This window comes from Bactrocera dorsalis, chromosome 1 (genome assembly GCF_023373825.1).
Source record: "Bactrocera dorsalis isolate Fly_Bdor chromosome 1, ASM2337382v1, whole genome shotgun sequence".
NCBI lineage: Eukaryota > Metazoa > Arthropoda > Insecta > Diptera > Tephritidae > Bactrocera > Bactrocera dorsalis.
In genome coordinates this window covers 87591279-87612123 of record NC_064303.1, presented here as the reverse complement: position 1 = coordinate 87612123, position 20845 = coordinate 87591279, and the positions used below count along the sequence as shown (strand labels likewise).

The following is a 20845-nucleotide window of genomic DNA, read 5'->3' as shown; positions in this document are numbered from 1 at the left end:
GGTCGAATTCAAAGCATATTTCCTGCATGAAGTTTTGTGTTTTAGATGCAGGCAATTTGATGCTCTTAAGCGGTCTCAGTTAAACAACGTAGCATAACTACTCGCAAGTTGCTCAAATAACTGGCAGTGAAACTAAAAATAATCTCTTCATACGCTAAATAACTTGACTGTACATCTGTATCTATTTGTTTTCCATGGTTTGCAAATTGAACACCGAACAATTCGAGGATTTTTCAGCTCCCTAACTCAAGAGCTTTGTAGATCGCAAGCGGACTACTCTTAACCCCATAATTACAGTTGAGTTTCAATAACTTGAACTTCCATAAAATTTCATACAAATTTCCTTCCATAACTCGAAATCTCTTTAACATGAAGTTTGTTTTTGTGAAATCTTGTGATTCGAGTTAGGGCAGCTCAACTGTGTTTTCATTACTAAATTATATAAATATACGAAATTCGTTCTAGTAATTATGAAATGAATTGTTTTTCATCTTTTCATATACAGAAATGACATGTCAGATTTTTTGTCCGCAGTAAACCACTAAACACAATGTGTCCAGTTTGATCCAACTATAGGATATTATACATCAAAAATGTGTTAAATATGTAATTTCAGAAACCATTGAAAATAGTAAAAAGTAAAAATAATCATAGTAGTTCATATACAAAAATTACTGTTAGACTTTTTATCCGAGGTAAATCCCTAAACTACTGACCTGATTTTAGGGGAATTTAGCATTATGTCTTCAATTTGATCCAACTGAAAATAGGGATAGTTTACATCTCAAAGGTGTTAAAGAGACCAGTGGAGAAGCATTTGAAAAATGGAAAAAAAATCATAGTCGGTTGAAATCCATTGGAAAAGAAAGTTAAAACAACAAAAATAAAGGGGGCGTGGTTGAATTTGTAAATGTTGAAATCGTCTTAATTCGATTTCTGGAAAAACTACAGATCTTATAGAAAAAAGTATGTGGCGAAGCAATCATGATGAAGAGATCCACAACTTTTGTATCGACATCTTTTCACATAATCCCAAAATTTATATGGAAAATCGCTCCGAAATTTTGCACATGTCCCTTTCTCTCCAACAAACTGATCATTTGTCGGAATCGTCAATATCGGACACATATCACATATCTACCATACAAAATAAATGAACGAAATCAAGTTCTTGTTGGGAAACTTCTATATTTCCGATGAGTTTTCTAGTTTGCACATGAAGTTAACATTTTTTCTTGTCTTTCATCTACAATCAGAGTCTTCTCTTTGAAATAATGAGAATTCCAATGAAAAAGTAAATTACTAAACCTGTTCCACGCATATATGAACATACGTACATATGTACATAAATATACTCTTTGCTTTCGTATATGACTTATAAGTATGTAGACAAATAACTTTAAATTTATATAAGGATGTATGTACGATTTCCACCGGTTAAAGTTTCACTTTTCATGATATTTAATATTTGAATAATGTTTTTTTCATATTGTATAATTAAAAGCTTTCAGTGCGGAATTACGCAGTTAGTAGTCATAAGGGGAAATTCATAAGCCCAAAGATATCAAATTTGCAGCAAAAGGTATGGCAAGTGTAACTTTTTCTATGGAAAGCAATGAGGAGATATATATACTTACATGCATGCCTTTCCATAAAATGGTACAGACAGATGTATACAGCAATATCATAGTAACGGGTGATTTTTTTGAGGTTAGGATTTTCATGCATTAGTATTTGACAGATCACGTGGGATTTCAGACATGGTGTCAAAGAGAAAGATGCTCAGTATGCTTTGACATTTCATCATGAATAGACTTACTAACGAGCAACGCTTGCAAATCATTGAATTTTATTACCAAAATCAGTGTTCGGTTCGAAATGTGTTTTATCGACAAATTTTGTTCAGCGATGAGGCTCATTTCTGGTTGAATGGCTACGTAAATAAGCAAAATTGCCGCATTTGGGGTGAAGAGCAACCAGAAGCCGTTCAAGAACTGCCCATGCATCCCGAAAAATGCACTGTTTGGTGTGGTTTGTACGCTGGTGGAATCATTGGACCGTATTTTTTCAAAGATGCTGTTGGACGCAACGTTACGGTGAATGGCGATCGCTATCGTTCGATGCTAACAAACTTTTTGTTGCCAAAAATGGAAGAACTGAACTTGGTTGACATGTGGTTTCAACAAGATGGCGCTACATGCCACACAGCTCGCGATTCTATGGCCATTTTGAGGGAAAACTTCGGACAACAATTCATCTCAAGAAATGGACCCGTAAGTTGGCCACCAAGATCATGCGATTTAACGCCTTTAGACTATTTTTTGTGGGGCTACGTCAAGTCTAAAGTCTACAGAAATAAGCCAGCAACTATTCCAGCTTTGGAAGACAACATTTCCGAAGAAATTCGGGCTATTCCGGCCGAAATGCTCGAAAAAGTTGCCCAAAATTGGACTTTCCGAATGGACCACCTAAGACGCAGCCGCGGTCAACATTTAAATGAAATTATCTTCAAAAAGTAAATGTCATGAACCAATCTAACGTTTCAAATAAAGAACCGATGAGATTTTGCAAATTTTATGCGTTTTTTTTTTTTAAAAAGTTATCAAGCTCTTAAAAAATCACTCTTTAGATACATAAATAGATGTATACATATGTTTCAACTGTAGTATTACAGTAGAATATCCAAGGCAGTGGCGTTCCAAGTAGATATATATAAAATATATAAGTATATATGTATAGTATTTTGTGGAAATCTTAAAATTAATTAATTTCTTACTACCCGAAAATTATATTAGAAAAATGATACCAACCAAATTCTTATTAAAATTTATGCTAATTGACAGCCATAAATATGATGTTAATAACAGCAGTGTTAGATTCGCAGCTTCTCTCTGCGCAACAATAGCATTGTGTAGTTGAATACAAATATGTATGTAGTTACCTGTTTGAAACAGTATATCCACTGGTAATTTATGCACATATAAGTATTTGATTATGTCAACTGCGATTTGTTCTATTCGTCGAACTTTTTTTTGAACTGAAAGCAACTATTATTACAGCTGTCAATCTGTCAACAAAACAATAACTTGTCATTGAAGTTTAACCAAAATTTGACCATTAACTTCATCTAATCCGCATGAATATTGAAATGGCACGTTGTGGCAGACAAGTGCAGGGGATTAGAAGTTTTATGAAATGTACTGAGATCAGTCTGAACAAGTACCTCAATTAAGCAAGCCATAATCCGTATTAAAGACGGTTGTGTAATCAGAAAATTTGTTTTAAAATTAAAAATAAATAAAGCAATTAAGTTTTATGAAACTTTTTAAATATGTACATACATATAAATAAATATACAATATCGAAAATAGTGATTAAGGGGGCAATAGGATTAATTTGTGTAAAACAAGGCACATTTCTATGAGTTTTTTTTGCTATAAAATAGTTAGAATCTAGCTTTAACAAGCATTTTATACTCTTCCAACTTACATGGATTGAAGCCAGGTACAGTACCTTCAAGTACATGAGGCTTGTTATTTGTACGAGGGCTGCTATATATATTTCTGGCCTAATAATGAAAATAGGAATATTTATCAACGAAAATGGTTTTATTGTTTTTCAAAATATTCTCTATCAAGATTTATACACTTTTGCATGCGCTCAAACTAATTTTCGAAGCACTTTTTCCACTCCGATTGAGACACCTCCAAAACATTGTTTTTGAATGCTTCAACAGCATCTTCTGGCGACGAAAATCGTTGACCACGCATTATTTTCTTGATGTGTTTGAATAAAAGGAAGTCATTGGCTGCCAAGTCAGAGCTGTACGGCGGATGACCCATCAATTCGACGTTTTGGCCGGTCAAAAAGGCGTTGGTTTGAGCCGATGTGTGAGAGCTCGCTTTGTCATGGTGCACAATGATTCGTCTTCTCTTGTTCGTTTTTCGAATTTCTCCGGAGACTTCAGGCAAACAAATGGTGGTGTACCACTCAGAATTGACCGTCCTACGTTGCTCAAGCGGAACAGTCGCCACATGACCAGTTTTGCCGAAGAAACAGGCGACCATTTGCTTCGAAGTGCTTCTTCCACGAACAACTTTCGTTGGATTTGGCTCGTCTTGGAAGGCCCACTCGGTCGATTGCTGTTTTGTTTCGGGCTCATACGCATAGATCCATGATTCGTCACCTGTGACGATCTTATAAACGTTTTTTGAAGCACCGCGATCGTATTTTTTCAGCATTTCTTTACACCAATCCACACGAGCCTTTTTTTGAGCGATTGTCAAATTGTGTGGGATCCAACGAGAACAAACCTTTTTTACGGCCAGGTGTTCATGCAACATCGACTGTATGCTGGTGGGAGAAATGCATAGGCATGCCTCTATCTGAAGGTATGTTACATGACGGTCTTGCATTATCAGTTCACGTACGGCATCGATGCTTTCTGGCACAACGGCTGTTTTTCGACGACCTTCACGGAATTCGACTTTGAGCAGAAGAATGTCATATGAATATCACTTACCAACATCGGGTATCAAGATATGCGTTTTCACCTTTTGACCCCGGCTCCATTACGGCCCTGTTATACCATCTCGCGGGTAAAATTTAATATCTCTGGTGTATTTAGTTACTGATTTGTCGCGCTTTTAGCAGTTTTTAATAGTACCGTTATATGGGAAGTGAGCGGAGTTATCATCCTATTTCATTCATAATCACACTGTTGGTAGGAGTTCTTATAATATGTGCACTGTACGAATTTGGATTTTATAGCTTCATTGGTTTAGAAGTTATGTACATAAAATCTATTAGAGTTCGGAACCACGCCAACTTTTTCAGAATTTTTAGTCCACTGGTGACCTTTGCTGCTGCAATTTCCTGTGTCAAATAAGAGTTTTATATATAGTTATCGCATTTGATAAGTTTTCGGTGAATAGGCGTGGCAGTGGTTGTGGTCCCATCAACGAACTTGTATTTTTTTTTGCCAAAGAATGAGCATACCGACTTTCATCAAGATATCTCAATTTTTACTCAAGTTACAGCTTATACGGACGAACAGACAGTCACTCGGATTTCAACTTTGCTCGTCATTATATAACCCCTGGGAGGGTTTTTTTTAATTTTTCACATTTGGGAATACTATAAATTACTAAAAATTATTTAATTGATTATTGTAAAATTAAAAATATTTTTCAGCATTATGTTGAAGTGATTTTGGAGTTTTAAATTTAAAGTTTTGAAATCTCGTGTCAAACGTTCATCAGATCGGTATAAAAATAACCAACTTCGTCCATTTTGCTCCCAATCGACAGCATTGAGATTTTGACACAATCAGATTGAGATGCTTTTAAGACAAAAAAAAATCGAAAAAATAAATTTTTCGGCGCTCATGACACCTTTACATTTACATTTTCTGGATATTTGAAAGCAGCAAAAATTCTTTGAGCTTCAGATCCAGAAAATGTGCTCGACGAAACGAGGTATTGGCGCGATGATTGAGTACAATTTTAAAGACATCTATTATTTTTAACTCTAATAATGTTTAATGCTCGGCATTTATTCATATACATAATATTTATGCATGTATGAGTGTGTGAAATAAAATATTTTTTATATTAAAATCAAAGTTCGTCCAATACAAGAATGCAAAATTTGAGCATATTTGAGAGCTAAATTTTTCATAAAGCCCATATTTTCGGCGCATTCACCACATGATAATTGGATACAACCACCTGTGAATCAGAATAAATTAAATGGAAAAACGTCGTAATAAAACATAAAAGGCATTAATCATAAAAACTATCATATATTCAAGCATATAGTCACTCAATCAATGGAGAAATTACAAATAAAAAACGGCGCATATGCCCAGCGCATATCGAATTAATTGAATATTAAGTTTCGGGGGTTTTGAGTATAGAAAAAACGCCACAAAACGATGTCATAGCTGTCATAAAAAGAATAGTTAAAAAATAAAGATAATAAAAATTGATTAAATGCAAAGAAATCAATAAAAACGAAACGCATACATACCTACGTATGTATGTACATATGTGTGTTTATATAGAAGTTCATAGTTGGTAATAGCTGACTGCTGCATACGAATTGGGAAAGTTCGGCGCAAAATGGAAAGTAAGCGCATAAATAATGCAAACAGTCATTCATCATATATTCATGGGAATATCTGCTTTAAATGTAAGTAAGCTTCAAATGTAACACACACACATATACACATCTGCATACATATCACATGTACGAGCGCATGAAAGCTCTGCAAATAGATGCGCTTGGAAAAATAAATATGAACTCATAAAAGCGCAAATATGAACCGATTCGATAGCACATAAAATAGGCGAGCAGGAGCGCAAATCACAAAGCAAAGTGCACAAAATCCAAATTAAATAAAAATTCTTGAAATTATGCCTAAACGTGGTAATGCAACGTTGCTAGAAACAAGTATTCATTATAGCTTTGGCTTGCAGGTTTCAGTTGTGTTGCTTGAAAATACTCGAAAGAGAGCACATTGCAAATTCTTGAAACTTTGAAACAACATTTGACTTGTACAGCTGCTTAATTTTATACGAAAACATGAAACTCAAGGCCACTTATTGACAACTGCCACACAAGATGATATAGTTAGACTGTCATACGAGGCTATAAACGCCGAAAGTTGAAAATGATCGATCGTAAAAAATAAGAAAATAATTTAAATTCAGTTGTACCGAAGCTATAATACCCTTCACAAAAGAATTCCATCAAAGTACTTGACTTGGTTTGTATGGCAACTATATGCTATAGTGGGCCGATCTGAATAATTTTTTCGTAGGGTGTAACATTGCCTTGGGCAATAATTGGTGCTAAATTTCTTAAAGATATCTCGTCAAATAAAAAAGTTTTCCATACAAGCACTTGATTTTGATCATTCAGTTTGTATGACAGCTATATGCTATAGTGATCCGATCTGAACAATTTCTTCCGAGATTGCAACATTGCTTTAGACAATAATCCATGCCAAATTTCTCGAAGATATGTTATCAAATAAAAAAGTTTTCCATACAAGTATTTGATTTTAATCGTTCAGTTTGTATGACAGCTATATGCTATAGTATTCCGATCTAAAAATTTTTTTCGGAGTTTATAGTGTTACTTTGCAAAAACATCTGCACCAAATTTCATGGAAATAACTTGTCAAATAAAAGAGTTTCCCATACAAGGTCTGGATTTTGATAAGTGGGTTTGTATGACAGCTATAAGGAAAAGTAGCCCGATCTGAACAATTTCTTCGGAGATGATAATAATGCCTTTGGAAATAATCCACATTGAATTTCGTGAAGATATCTCGTCAAATAAAAAATTTTTCCATACAAACACTTGAATTTGACGGTTCAGTTTGTATGACAGCTATATGCTATAGTGGTCCGATATTGACGGCTCCAACAAATGTGTAGCTTCTTAGGAAGCTAGGAAGTTATGCAAAATTTCAGATGGTTAGCTTAAAAAATAAGGGACTGGTTCGCATATATACCAACAGGGTTCAGGGTATAATAAAAGCCATCACAAAACTAGTTAATCGACAGCAGCTAATAGTATAAATCTTCCACTACTATATTGAGTGGACACCGCTTACGCGATTATAGGTTATAATAGTATGTATAGATCGGTATAAACGGAGCAAAAATCGTTGCTGAAAACGCGAGCGGCGCCGGAAAGTTAAAAGAGTGGCGTTCGAAAGGCTTCAAGAAGCACGAAATGATAATAAACTGCTATTAGTTTCGAAAAACATATTAATAGGTACTTATTAGCAGTGTCTTGGCTTGTACTGTGCCACTCTATAATTTAATGCTAATTATGGATTGGCTACAAATAACCGAAAAAGACAAAAAAAAAACATGGCAATAAACGAAAATATAAACAGAAATATCAAAGCAGAAGACAACGAGTCACTCAAGCGGCATAAATTACGGTTTTTTTTTTTTGTTACTTTTTCATTCTTTTTTGTTGCTCTGCTGCCCATCGGGCTCCAACGCATCGTAAAGCGCTGCAACTTTTAAAATTAATGACTTAAATTTAAATTAAAAAATGAAAATTTAGCATTAATCTCCGACGGCTTAAGGCGCAACAGCAGACTTCTGCTAATCGCTGCTGCCAGCGCGCTCTCGCTCTCTCCCTGCAACGCGTACAAATGTGTTGGCTAAATGAGCATTTGAATTATTTATTATATGAATGAATTAAGGTAAAATTAATTAAATGAAGTAAGCGAGCGCACGTCTGGCGGCGGCGTGCGGATTAGATCAGCAGTGTTACACTAAATGCGTGTATCAATTTGAATTCCTAAAATAGCTTAATTAAATTATAATGCATTTCGTAAGTGGTTGAAGAAATAAATATTAATACACAGATTATTACTTCAATTAAGTGTTAAGCCGATTGTATGTGTCGGATTTGTAATTTCATCTTTATTTCGGTTGAACTTGTATTTGTTTCGCTTTTGAAAGCTAAAAAATGTATTTCTTCTTCTTTTTTACTGGCGTAGACACCGCTTACGCGGTTATAACCGAGTTAACCACACCGCGTCAGTCGTTCTTCCTTTCTGTTTCGTTTGGCACCAATTGAAAGTCCAAGTTCAGCCAGGTCCTTCTCCATCTGGTCTTTCCAAGTGAAGGTCTTCCTCTTCCTCTGCTTCCGCCGGTGGTTACTGCGTCGAACACTCTCAAAGCGTAACCGCTATCTCTTAATTCGCTGAGCTATGTCAATTTCGTCGCATAACACGTGCAGATCATCGTTCCACTGCGGTATTCGCCGTGGTCAATGCCCAAAGGACCATAAATCTTCCGCAGAACCTTTCTCTCGAAAACTTGTAACTCATCAAATGTTGTTATCATACATGCTTCAGCACCATATAGCATCACGGGAAGGATGAATGACTTGTAGAATTTGGTCTTTGTTCGTCGAGAGAGGACTTTACTTCTCTATTGCCTACAAAGTTCGAAGTAGCTCCTGTGGGCAAGAGAAAATGTTTTTACTTTGAATTAATTCGAGTATTTAGTTATATATATATGTATATAAATGTCAGTTTTTGAGGTATTGATCTGGAATTTTTCACATGTCTATTGCTTCTTAAGAAGTTGTTATTTTTTTTTAGATCCGCCGATACCGGTCACTGTCTCAGACAAAGGTGCAATCTCTGATCGGATCATTACAGCGTAACTACCATAAAAACTAACCGATCAAAATCAAGCTAAGGTTCGAGGAAGAGTACTGAGTTGACAGTCCTTGGTCGGATAAAATTTGGGTGCGGTCCGTTTACTTAGACACGACTGTTGTGGGGTCCGACTGATCTTTAGTAATTCTATACGTAGGAACAGTTTAATTCGAGCTGAAGTATTCGTTATACAAAACGGCAAAATTTTTTTCAAGCATTAAGCACGATTATTCCAACTTGATACTGATACTTAAACTGCGAAGCTTCTATACTCTGGCAGGACAGAAGTAGAGGATGTGTTCCAGAGTTTCTATCATGCCTACTTCCCTGCACTTTATGCTTATATTGACGTTACTTATGCCCATCTTGCTCGCATCTAACGTCAGTAGGTCTTGACCTGTCAGTAAGCCAACAACCGTCTTTCAATCCTTTCTTGAGTATTTTCGTGTTTAGCGACTAATGGTTTTTTTGCACTCTTCCAAGCTATTTCGTTTCCCGGAATTCCTTTGTTTCCTGCGTTGTTAGCTACCTCATCCGCTTTCTTGACCGCAAAGATTCCCCCTGGAGAACACTACACTTTTCCGGAAGCTTAAAGGGTCGTCTGAGATCCATCTCGGTTTCGTCTGTATAATATTGTTAGTTCCCCTGGCGAGTTGCATGTTATTTTTTTAGTGTGACTTGGAACCTTTTCCAAAAGTCGTCCGTATGAGATTTTATTGGCAGAAATCCGCCACATCTAATCACCGTAAAGCAAAATTGGCTTGACTATCGCTGTGTAACACCAAGGCATGAGGTCTATTACTTACGTAGGCCCCATGTATACCCTAGCATCCTCTTACCCATTCCTTTTATATTTAAATTGAGTTCCACATCAGTTTCCTATCCAAAATTACTCCAAATGTTTGGTATCATTCTTAATTGTTAATTCAACCCCACCGAGCCTTGGTTTCCATGTCGGGATATTGTACCTCCTTATAAAGTTCTGTTAAAAATGTGTATCGCGCGCTTCGCTCAACTTATGGTCAACATAATTGGCCTACAGAGTATACTACTTGCAACATCATCACCCATCTTAAGACCCAGCATTCATTATTAGATAATATTCAACCGAATAGACCAAAAGACCATAGACCATGTCCAGCACGCAGTGAAGAAAATATAACAGCCGTGAAGACCGCGAAGAGCCTATTTGACGCCGTTCGTGCAACTTGAACTGACGCCTGCAACGACTTGGCACATTTGACGACGAGATCTGAAATTGGAATCGTACAAAATACAGCCTGTGCAAGATCAGAAGCCTCTCAACTTTCCCAAGCGACATCGCTTCGCTCTATCGGCTTTTAATAAGTTCTAAGAAGGTCCGACATTTCGAGCCAAACTTTGTTCAGCGACGAGGTTATTTCTGACTCAATGTGCATGTTAACAAGTAAATTTGTCGCATTTTGGACGAAAAGCAATCTGAAGAGATTCAAGAGCTGCCATTTCATCCAGAAAAACAATGGTTTGTAGGCCGGCAGAATCATCGGTCCATATTTCTTTAACAATGATGGCGGTGAGAACGTAGCCGTCAATAGCAACCGTAATCGCGTCATAATAATCGACAATTTAATGCCTGAAATTGAAGCTCGTGATAACGGCGACAATTGATTTCAACAAAACGTCGCTAGAAAAGGTGGCAGAAGGTGACAGTGGCATTTCTGAAACACACCCATACATACACATCGTTCACATAATTTATTTAGTGATAAGCATGCATTTTCGCTTCGTTGTCTCCATTATTAAGACATCAGTTTGATTTTCGTGGGCAAAATTGCACTTGCATTTCAGCACACCTTTCTTCGCAGCTTTCGTGCCGCTGGCTATTGCCAGTCACGCACACATACATATGCATGCTCAAATTTGCATTCACGTACCTAATAATATAATATGCATATTAGGATGGCTAAGTTACTTAACATTAGCCAGAACTGCATTGCCAAATATGCCACATATGCTTGTTGTTGTTTGTGCGTGTATATATAGACACAAACAAATGTATGTACATATGTATATATTTTGGAATCGTGTTTTGAATAGCGGAAACTTAATTTGTATGCTCATGGTAAGTTGTTGTTGTTGCCCGCAGCCGAAATGCTCTTTGTATTTTCGAGTGCAAAACTTGAAATTGAATTTCAAAATTCAATTAAAGTTAAAGATAACAAATTAACAAACAAACAACATTGCCGCCGCCGCCACCGAATCGACTAAATCAACAGAAAGCGAACAAAGCTTATTATGCAAACAAACACACACAAATGCCACACACACACACACAGGCGCACCCATATTTATTAATGTACTTTAGCCATATTTAGTTTAGGCTCGATGTGGGTGTATGCCACAGCGTATGCGTGCGCCAGTGCGTGAGTGTGTTTGTGTGTGTGTGGGTGCATTTATGCTTGATAATACATTTGGAGCGTACAAGCAAAACATTTTCCGCCCGAGTGCGTTTTAATACAATACAATTATGCTTAATTACGTACTATGTACAATAATTACGCATACCAACACAACAACAACAACAAGAAGAACAACAGCAGCTACGCAGCAAACACCGGCAATTCGCTTTTATTGTGCAGCTGCTTATGGAAAGTGGGCAGCTTGTTTGCGAAATGTTTTGCAGTCGTTTCAATTGTTTTCCTTGCGATAACATAGTGTGCAAATACATGAATATTATGTTCGTGTGTATGTGTGCCGAATCGGTAATATACACAATTGCATGCATAAACATATACATATACATATTTTTGTCGTATGTCTGCATATGATTGTGTTATTTTGCGTAGTTGTGTGTGTGTTTGTGTTTGCGTGGGTGGCAGTCAATAATCGGCAGCTCATATGGCCACACACATACATACGCGCACGTAAGTGCATATATTTTGCAAACATATAATTAAAATATAAAATATTCTAATTTCAATTTGCGGCGCAGACGCCATTATTGTCATCGACATCGTACGCGTATTGGTTGGCATGTGTCTGTATGGGTGACCAAAATGTTTTGCATGCGCCTAATTACGTATACGCAGTGCCTTCCTTCCTGCCTAGCGTCCCAATCAGCAGCACAAATAGTATTATATTATAATTTAATTGCAGTGAAAATGATGCCAGCAGGAATTTGGCTTTATATGGAGTTAGGAGTATGTTAGCTGTTTTATATGCTGTTTACTCTACATATTTGTTTTTGTTTCTTTGTATTTGAATAACTGGCTTCGGACAGTCGATTTACATTTAGTAAATGTTGAAAAAGTGATTATTTGAAGCCAATAATTAAGAAAATCAAGGAAATTAATAACTTCGGTAGCACCGAAATAAAAATAAAAAAAATTCCATACAAGAACTTAGTGTTGACCATTGAGTTTGTATGACAGCTATAAGCTATAGTTGTCCGATCTGAACAATTTCTTCGCAGATTATACAGTTACATTAGACAAAAATCTACGCCAAGTTTCGTGACGATATCTCTTTAAATGAAAAGTCTTTCCATACAAGCACTTGATTCCGAAACTTCAGTTTGTATGGCAGCTATATGCTATAGTGGTCCGATCTGAACAATTTTTTCGGAGATTGTACAGTTACATTGGATAACAATTCACACCAAATTTCGTGAAGATATCTCCTAAACTGAAAAGGATTTCCATACAAGCACTTGATTCCGAAACTTCATTTCGTACGGCAGCTATATGCTATAGTGATCTGATATCGGCGATTCGGTCTAGTGAGCAACTCCTTAGAGAGAAAATGACATGTGCAAAATTTCAGACCGATATATCAAAAACTGAGATATACAGATTGACTTTTAGGTGTTACAACCATCTAGGGCCTAACTTTTTAAGATATCGATCTGAAATTTTGCCCTGCTCGGGGTATAAAAAAGTGCCGGTCGCTCCCATGCTTTTTCGACAAACTTGCTAAGCCTGTAAGGGAACAACAGGCAGCCAACTACAGCCAGAAGATATTAGCAATAAATTTTGGAGCATAGGATATACAGAAGAGTGGTATATGACTTCTACAGTGTAGTGAAAATATTACAGCGGCTGTTCAAATAGATTGAATTTTTTAATTATATCAAAGCCTTTATAGTACAAATATTACATTTTTTTTTTTAAATGTTACTGGCTTTGGTTTTTTATACTTAAACTTAAGAGCATTTACAAGTTCAAAATAGAAGGTCATCAAAGAGCTACATCAGAACTCAACTCAATTGCAGAGCAAAGATTCTTTCCATTAGAAAATTATTTCCAGGTTTGTTTCAGCACTTATGTATGTTTCTGGATGCTTGTTCTATACCGTTAGAGATTAGAGAAAGAGACTAGTCTACACCATCACTCGCTAGCCGTTGACTAATCTTTATATTTGCTCGGATAATGTAAAGTCGAAGCTCTCTCAAGTGCCGCGTGGAATAGTGTGTATGAACTTAACCAATATAAACATGTAACCACTCAGCGGATGCCACATGAAAGCCACTGAAGTAGTAAAAGCCAAATATAAATATAAAGGCAAACAATAAGACAGAGAGCTAAAACGCTGCAGTACATACAATATGCACACTATTTACCAGTACCGAGCGCATACAATAACATTACAAACAAATAGTCGAAGCGAAGACAACCTGAGGTCGAGGACAGATCCGGCGATGAACTGCGTACAAGTTGAAGCTGAAGACGTAACAGTTTCGAAGCGAAATGCAAACGAGACAAAATGAAATAATAAGCGGCATTAACGCACAAGCAAAATGATGATAATAAAAGTAGAGTTCTAGAAGAAAGAGGCAGAGGGAGAGTGACTGTAAAGTGGACGGTTAAATCGTTGGAGGCAAGCGGATAAGACGCTCAAGTAGCGGCAGTTACAATGAAAGCTGCAGTATCGTGGCAAATCGTAGAGCACATCAATGCTAAGAACAGCAAAGCGGCAACGACAGCTGAGCAGCTAAATAACTCATATTAATATTAATAATAATAATCGGCTACTAGACCCTTTCAACTCGAAACTGAATGTGAGCAGCAGCTGACGTCGATGAGAGCTGAGCCATGCGTGGATGGATGAGCGTGCAAACAAAATGAAAAACGAGACTATCGAGAGTGCTTACTTAATTGAAGACAGTTAAGAGTACGAGAGTAGGTTACCCTCATATAGACACATATGGCTCACCCACATGCTCATAAAAACACCCACACAAGCTTGTGCTCATTACAAGAGTATTATATACGGAGCTATGATGATGCGCTTAACAGCTTGCACGTTAACCTATTTCTTGTGCTAGTGCCAGCAATTAGACACAATCGCTTAAGCTGCTCGCATCTTACTCAAGTCAAACACTCATCGACGAGAATCAAACCTCATTAATTCAACATATAAACGAGCATAAAAGCGAAGTGAAATGCTCTCAACACACAGAAGCACAAGCTAAATGAAGGCGATATCAATGACAACGCTGCAATAAATATACCAATACTTGCTTAGTAGGGGTGTCTTTGTGTGGGTATGTGCGTGCGGTGTGGGGGCGATGCCTGCTGGATGCTAAAAGAACGTGCGAACGATGTATTGTCGTTTTAGTTTAAGTAGATTGAGTTGATAAAGCATTAAATAAAAGGAACTACTTGCCATGCCACTTTAGACACATTTCAACGCACATAAAAGCTCACAAGTAAAACAACTCAACGGTTTTTGTGGTAGACCGAGCCTCGTAAATACATGAATGCATTTGTTTATTTGTTACAGTAGCGGTGAAAATAGTGGCACTACTGTGGATTATTGACTTGAGAATAAAATAAGAAAAATATTTACAAGAAATTCGTAATGCCCTTTACAAATAAAACAGTTTTTCAGGCGAGAACTTGATTTTGATTGATCCCTCAGTCTTTTACATTTTGAGTTATCGGCCTGAAATTTTGTACACGTTCTTTTCTCCTCAAGAATCTGCTCATACATCGGAATCGCCGATATCGGACAACTATAGCATAGAGCTGCCATACGAACTGAACGATCAAAATCAAGCCCTTGTATGGAAAACTTTTTTATTTGACAAGATATCATCTCCACATTTAGCACAGATTATTTTCTCAGGCTTCGCCTAAATCTCTGAAGAAATTGTTCAGATCGGACCACTGTAGCATATAGCTGTCATAAAAACTCACCGATCGAACAAAAGTCCTTGTATGGAAAACTTTCTTATTTGACAAGATATTTTCACGAACTTTAGCATAGACTATTTACTCAGGCTTCGCTAACATCTCCAAAGAAATTGTTCAGATCGGACCCCTATAGCGTATAGCTGTCATACAAACTGACCTATCCAACTCAAGTCCTTGTATGGAAAACTTTTTTATTTGACAAGTTATCTTCACGAACTTTAGCATAGATTATTTTCTCAGGCATCGCTAACATCTCCGAAGAAATTGTTCAGATCGGACCACTGTAGCATATAGCTGTCATACAAACTGACTGATCGCACTCGAGTCCTTGTATGGAAAACTTTTTTATTTGACAAGTTATCGTCACAAAATTTGACATAGATTATTTTTCTAGACAATGCCACAATTTCCCAAGAAATGATTCAGATCGGACAACTGTAGCATATAGCTGCCATACAAACTGACCGATCCAACTCAAGCCCATGTATGAAAAACTTTTTTATTTGACAAGTTATCGTCACGAAATTTGGCATAGATTATTTTCCTAGACAACGCCACAATTTCCAAAGAAATGGTTCAGATCAGACAACTGTACCATATAGCTGCCATACAAACTGGCCGATGAAAAGCAAGAAAAGGATCTCTTTAAACCTTTTTATGTTAAAGGTCAACGTTTTTTTCTTGTTTTTATCAAAAATATTTTAAAATTTTGTCAAACAAGTCGGTTATTTTTTAAAATATATAACTTAAAATAAATAAATGTGTCACTGCATATCGACAAGCCTTAATCATCAAAGTAAGTATAGCTTGGTTGAAAAATACGCCAACATTTATCTTGACAAATAAATATTTGAGCGCTGTTAAGCAACTGTCATACGTTTTGATGTATGCATAACTCTAAAAAAATGCACAGAAAGCAAACTTAAGAACTCCAAATATTTGACTTAATTTATCACTTATTTTACTTTCTCAGTTAGGTGACCTACCCCTTTCTCCGCTCGTTCCCAAACATTAGCTGCTCGTTTTCGTAGAATTCCAGGTTTATAAATAAGTATGCATGTATGTATGTGTGTGTACATGCAGGTATTAGCGTTTTCTTTACCATTACACAAGCAGATCCGAACAAACAAGAAAAAAGTATTTATGCGTTTTCACGGCTTATCGCTGCAGAATATCTCTCGTAACCACACGGGCATTTAAAGCAAATAAGGTTCTATTTGCTTAATGAACGTGCGTAAGAATATTTATACACCGATATGTATAACTATGTAAATATATAGAATGATTAGACATATCTATGCATGTGTGTGTGTGTGTGTGTGTGTTTTATGTAAATATGTGGACGCTTGATAACATAATTCAATAATTTACCGGCACATGAGTTCATTTATGTACGTATGTATACATATATGTACGTATGCATATGTGGAAAAATGTGGCAACACTCATAAGCACGAGGAAATGTAGATTAATGTTGCCTACCTCACTGTTGCATTGACGTATTCCCATGGACACACCGGTGTAGCCAAAGAATTTTCATACATTTTGATACATATTCAAATTTACTCATACCTTCATACATACATACATGTATCTACATACAGTGCTAGGCAAAATATTGGTAAAGGGTATTACATTTTTTTGTGGTAAACCAGACAAGTCTGTCTGTCAGTGTATACGCGAACTAGGCCCTCACTTTTTGACATATAACTCTGAAAGACTTCCCCCAATAAACAGCTTATTTATCGGAACCGACGCGATCGGACCACTATAGCATATAGCCACCATCCAACTATTGTATTAAAATTCATCCCTTGTATGGAAAATTTCTTATTTGACAACATTACTTCACGTAATGATTGTCCAAGATAACTTTATAATCTCCGAAGCAATTATGCAGGTCGGACTCATAAAGCATTTATGGAAAACCTATTCATTTGATATGATATTCTCACGAAAATTGGCACGAATTACTGTCCAGGACAATTTATCCAAACTGACCGCTCATTATCAAGCTAAAGATCTTTTTATACCCTTTTTTGCCATCTTGTAAAGAGTATTTTAGCTTCGCTGCAGCCGATTTTGACATTTCCACAACCCGCACAACCAATCAGCAACTATTTTCCCTTTCCCAGACTCCAAAAATGGCTAGCTGAGATTGCTTATTTCGGTAGAGTTAACCAGAAGCTTAAACGACAATGGATCCGTTCCTACGACATTCGGGTTTACGTAACAGGAACAGACCCGCATTTTTATCCGGTCAAGGACTGTCAACTCGGCAGAATTCTAGTGCTACAAAACGTCAACAACAACAGATGGTTGCTAACCAGATATTGAGAAAACGCCCCTAAGAGTTTTAAAGTCCTCGAATCTTCACATTACTGAAATGTCGGAGAATCAAAACACTTTTGACTATTAGGTGCCGACTTTTTACTTCTCGTTCAAAACTCGTTACTCTTGGTTGCGTTACTCTATCAGCGCTGTATTTTCAGAAGTAATCAGCTCTTCTCAGAGATCATCTAACTCCGTTCTTTCAATATTATTACGCGGACATGAAGAAAATGGACGCAAACAGAAAGAGCAATCAGACCCATTGTCACGTCCATATTTCTGTAGATATTCTCTAAAGCAACCGTGTTCAGTCTGGAATTGGAGCATATAATCAGCGGTTTCACTATGATTTCTTTCTACCCACGCTTTCACATTTCTTAAAATGAACTTATGTCTTATCCGTCTACCCTTTGTCGCCTCGTCCCAGCGCTTCTGGTTTTATTTAAGACTCGTTTGTTTTTCCTACTTCCACTCTGTCGTCGTTAGGTACCTACATAAGCTTTTAGTTTTGTCGAAGACTATTTTAAGTTCTAAGTTCATTATATCTGGTGGCATGATACCCGCTATAATTCCAACCGCATCATATGATACTGTGCGAAAGGCACGGATGACCCTGATCGCACTTAAACCAAACCATTGACTTCGCCTTTTCCGTATACGTCTTACGCTATATGTTCCCAATATACTGCGTATATAACCACAGGTTGGGGTATTTTGTCCAGAAGTGCGTGTGAACTCTGGCCAGGTTCGTCAATGTTGGCCACGTTTGTACGGGGACTATTGCCTCAGTTTTTGGCATATTGATCTGGAATTTTGCACACGCCCTTTTCTTCTCAAGAACCGCCCGGATCCGGCGACATCAGACCACTACAGCCATACAATGGGCTACTGAAAAGTTCCAAGAAGATCGAACATTTTCGAGCCCAAATTTGTTTAACGAAGAGATCCACCTCTGGCTCAATGGGTATGTAAACAGGTAAAATTTCTGCCTTTGGGACGAAGAGCAACTTGAAGAGATTCAAAAGCTGCCATTTCATCCAGGAAAAAAACGGTTTGCTGTAATTTGTGGGTCGGTGGAATCATCGGAATGGATTTATTGAGAGGACGCTTCAATGAGCAGATAATTTCACGTTTTGAGCCGGTCGGTTGGACAGCAAGATCGTGTGAAATCACACTGTTAGACTTTTTCCCGTGAGGATATGTAAGGTCTAAAGTTTATGCGCACAATCCCTCTTCTTCCAATCGGCTCCATTTGTGTGCCTGTCACTGTATGCTTGCGTATTTACGGAATGTCTACGACTGATTGCGTATGTAAATATGTATGTCAAAATATGTGAATGCTTGAAGGTTTGGCTCTTTGCAGCTGCGCACCTTTGCGGCTCGGGCGTGTTGGGAAAAGCGAGTGAGCTTGCTTTTGTATGTGTGCGTTTGCATTTCTTGTGGGGCAAATAGCATTAGCATATATCAATGCCAGCGCAAATAAATCATTAATATTTTTTCTTGTTTTTTTTTCACATTACAGATACGACACGGCAAACTGAGGGAACAAAGTTACACAACAACACCAGCAACAAGAACAACAACAATTGCACATACATACTGCTGACACTTGGCAAACGCAATACGAAGACGGACACCAGCGTATTGCAGTGCTTTGGAATGTTGCAGCAACGCCAGCCGCTCACAATATTTGCCGTTTTTTGTGGCGGCTGCTGCTGCTGTTGCTGTCAGTGACAAACAAGGCGACCTGCAACCGATGCGAAAAATGCAGACACAACTGCTTACACTCGAAATTGTTTTAGTTTTTTCACCACCCGCTTTTGCGTGTGTGCACCGTATTGCTTGCAACAACAGACGCGACGCCGGAAGGCAGCAGCGTGCACGAGTGTCGCTTTATCAGCGTGAATAAATTTCGTAAGAAATTTTTATCAACGTGATAGCAGCAATAAAAGCGAAATAGTGTGCAGCAGCAGAAGTGGCAACTGAAAAGTGTGGCAGGCAAAGAAATCGATTCGATACGTGTGTAGGCAAATACGTTGCACGTTGCACTAACGCAGTCGTGTTTATATTTATTTATTTTTCAAGTTTTGTTTGTGTATGTGTATGTGTGTGTGTGATATATTCTCGAAATGCAATAGCTATAAACAAGCCAAAAGTTACACGTAGTGATGGCGCGAGGAAATCGGGAGGCACCTACATATTGAAATTTAAATACACTGCGCGTCACCAGGTTAGCGCACCTTCAACAACCTAAAACAATTTTTGTTATTAACACACGCGATTCGATTTACAATTATCTAAGGAGTTAAAAAACATATTGGCAGCAAATTTTTAGTATTGCTTAAGGGGTTAGGTTAGGTTAGATAGCTGATCTAGAGAGATGGCACGTGGACTGCTGTATGTAGTCCTTCGTGAAGACATAGAAAAAAAGAAATCTGTGTACGAACTTATAAATTTGCACAGGCGTTTAATTTCTACTAGTTGAGATGTCTAACGGTATGCGCTCCCAAGAATTTAAGCCTTCACCTCCCTAACACGGGACAGTCAATAAGGAAGTCTTGAGTTGGTTCCACCAAATCTTCTTCTATACAACTTCAGCAGCCGACTTCCGGTAAGATTCTCAACCTTACAGTGTGGATACCAATAGAGAATGCCCTGTTGGAATACCCACAACTACGCAGCGGCTGAGGGCAAAGAACTTGCTGGATTTTATGATCGATATTAAGGCAAAAAGATCTTGCGACAGTGCAATAACTAATGATGGTACAGTGCTGAGCAAGCTCCCACGAAGCCAAGCTATCTAGTAGTTGAGCACAAGAGGATACGAGAGCACCGACCCGCTTCCAATCTACGGATAGCTTTACAATTGCCTGCGATTCCGCGGCGGCCTGGCACCCCTACCAGTCTTTTCACAAAGAGACTCGCTGCTATTTATAACGAGGTTAGGCACTCCATGATCAACCCTGAACGCACTATAAATAAAACTGGGTTGAAAACTCGATCTTTTTTTTTATAAAACGAGAGTTTTTTTAATCAAAAATGTATCCTTTGAAGGATTTTTTAAAATTCACATTATTTCCATAGTTATAGTCCTATCAGTGTCGTGGCAACTGTACCGTTAAACGTTAACGTAAAACTTTTC

General features: G+C 37.5%; 2 protein-coding genes across 10 annotated transcripts in view; one reads left to right on the top strand and one right to left on the bottom strand.

Moving 5' to 3' along the window:
• The window catches only part of LOC125775787 (uncharacterized), a 327611-nt gene that overhangs the window by 41811 nt on the left and 264955 nt on the right, over positions 1-20845 (bottom strand). The window lies entirely within an intron of this gene.
• LOC105224205 (uncharacterized) overlaps positions 1-20845 on the top strand; it is a 106672-nt gene that overhangs the window by 76202 nt on the left and 9625 nt on the right. For 3 of the 9 annotated variants that reach the window (XM_049446587.1, XM_049446585.1, XM_049446586.1), the window contains exon 3: positions 19226-19726. The exons of 4 other annotated variants lie outside the window; for them this stretch is intronic. The gene's annotated coding sequence lies outside the window, so the exon portion shown is untranslated. The remainder of the gene's footprint in view (positions 1-19225; positions 19727-20845) is intronic. 2 more of the 9 variants (XM_029549397.2, XM_019989537.3) reach the window with 2 other exon arrangements.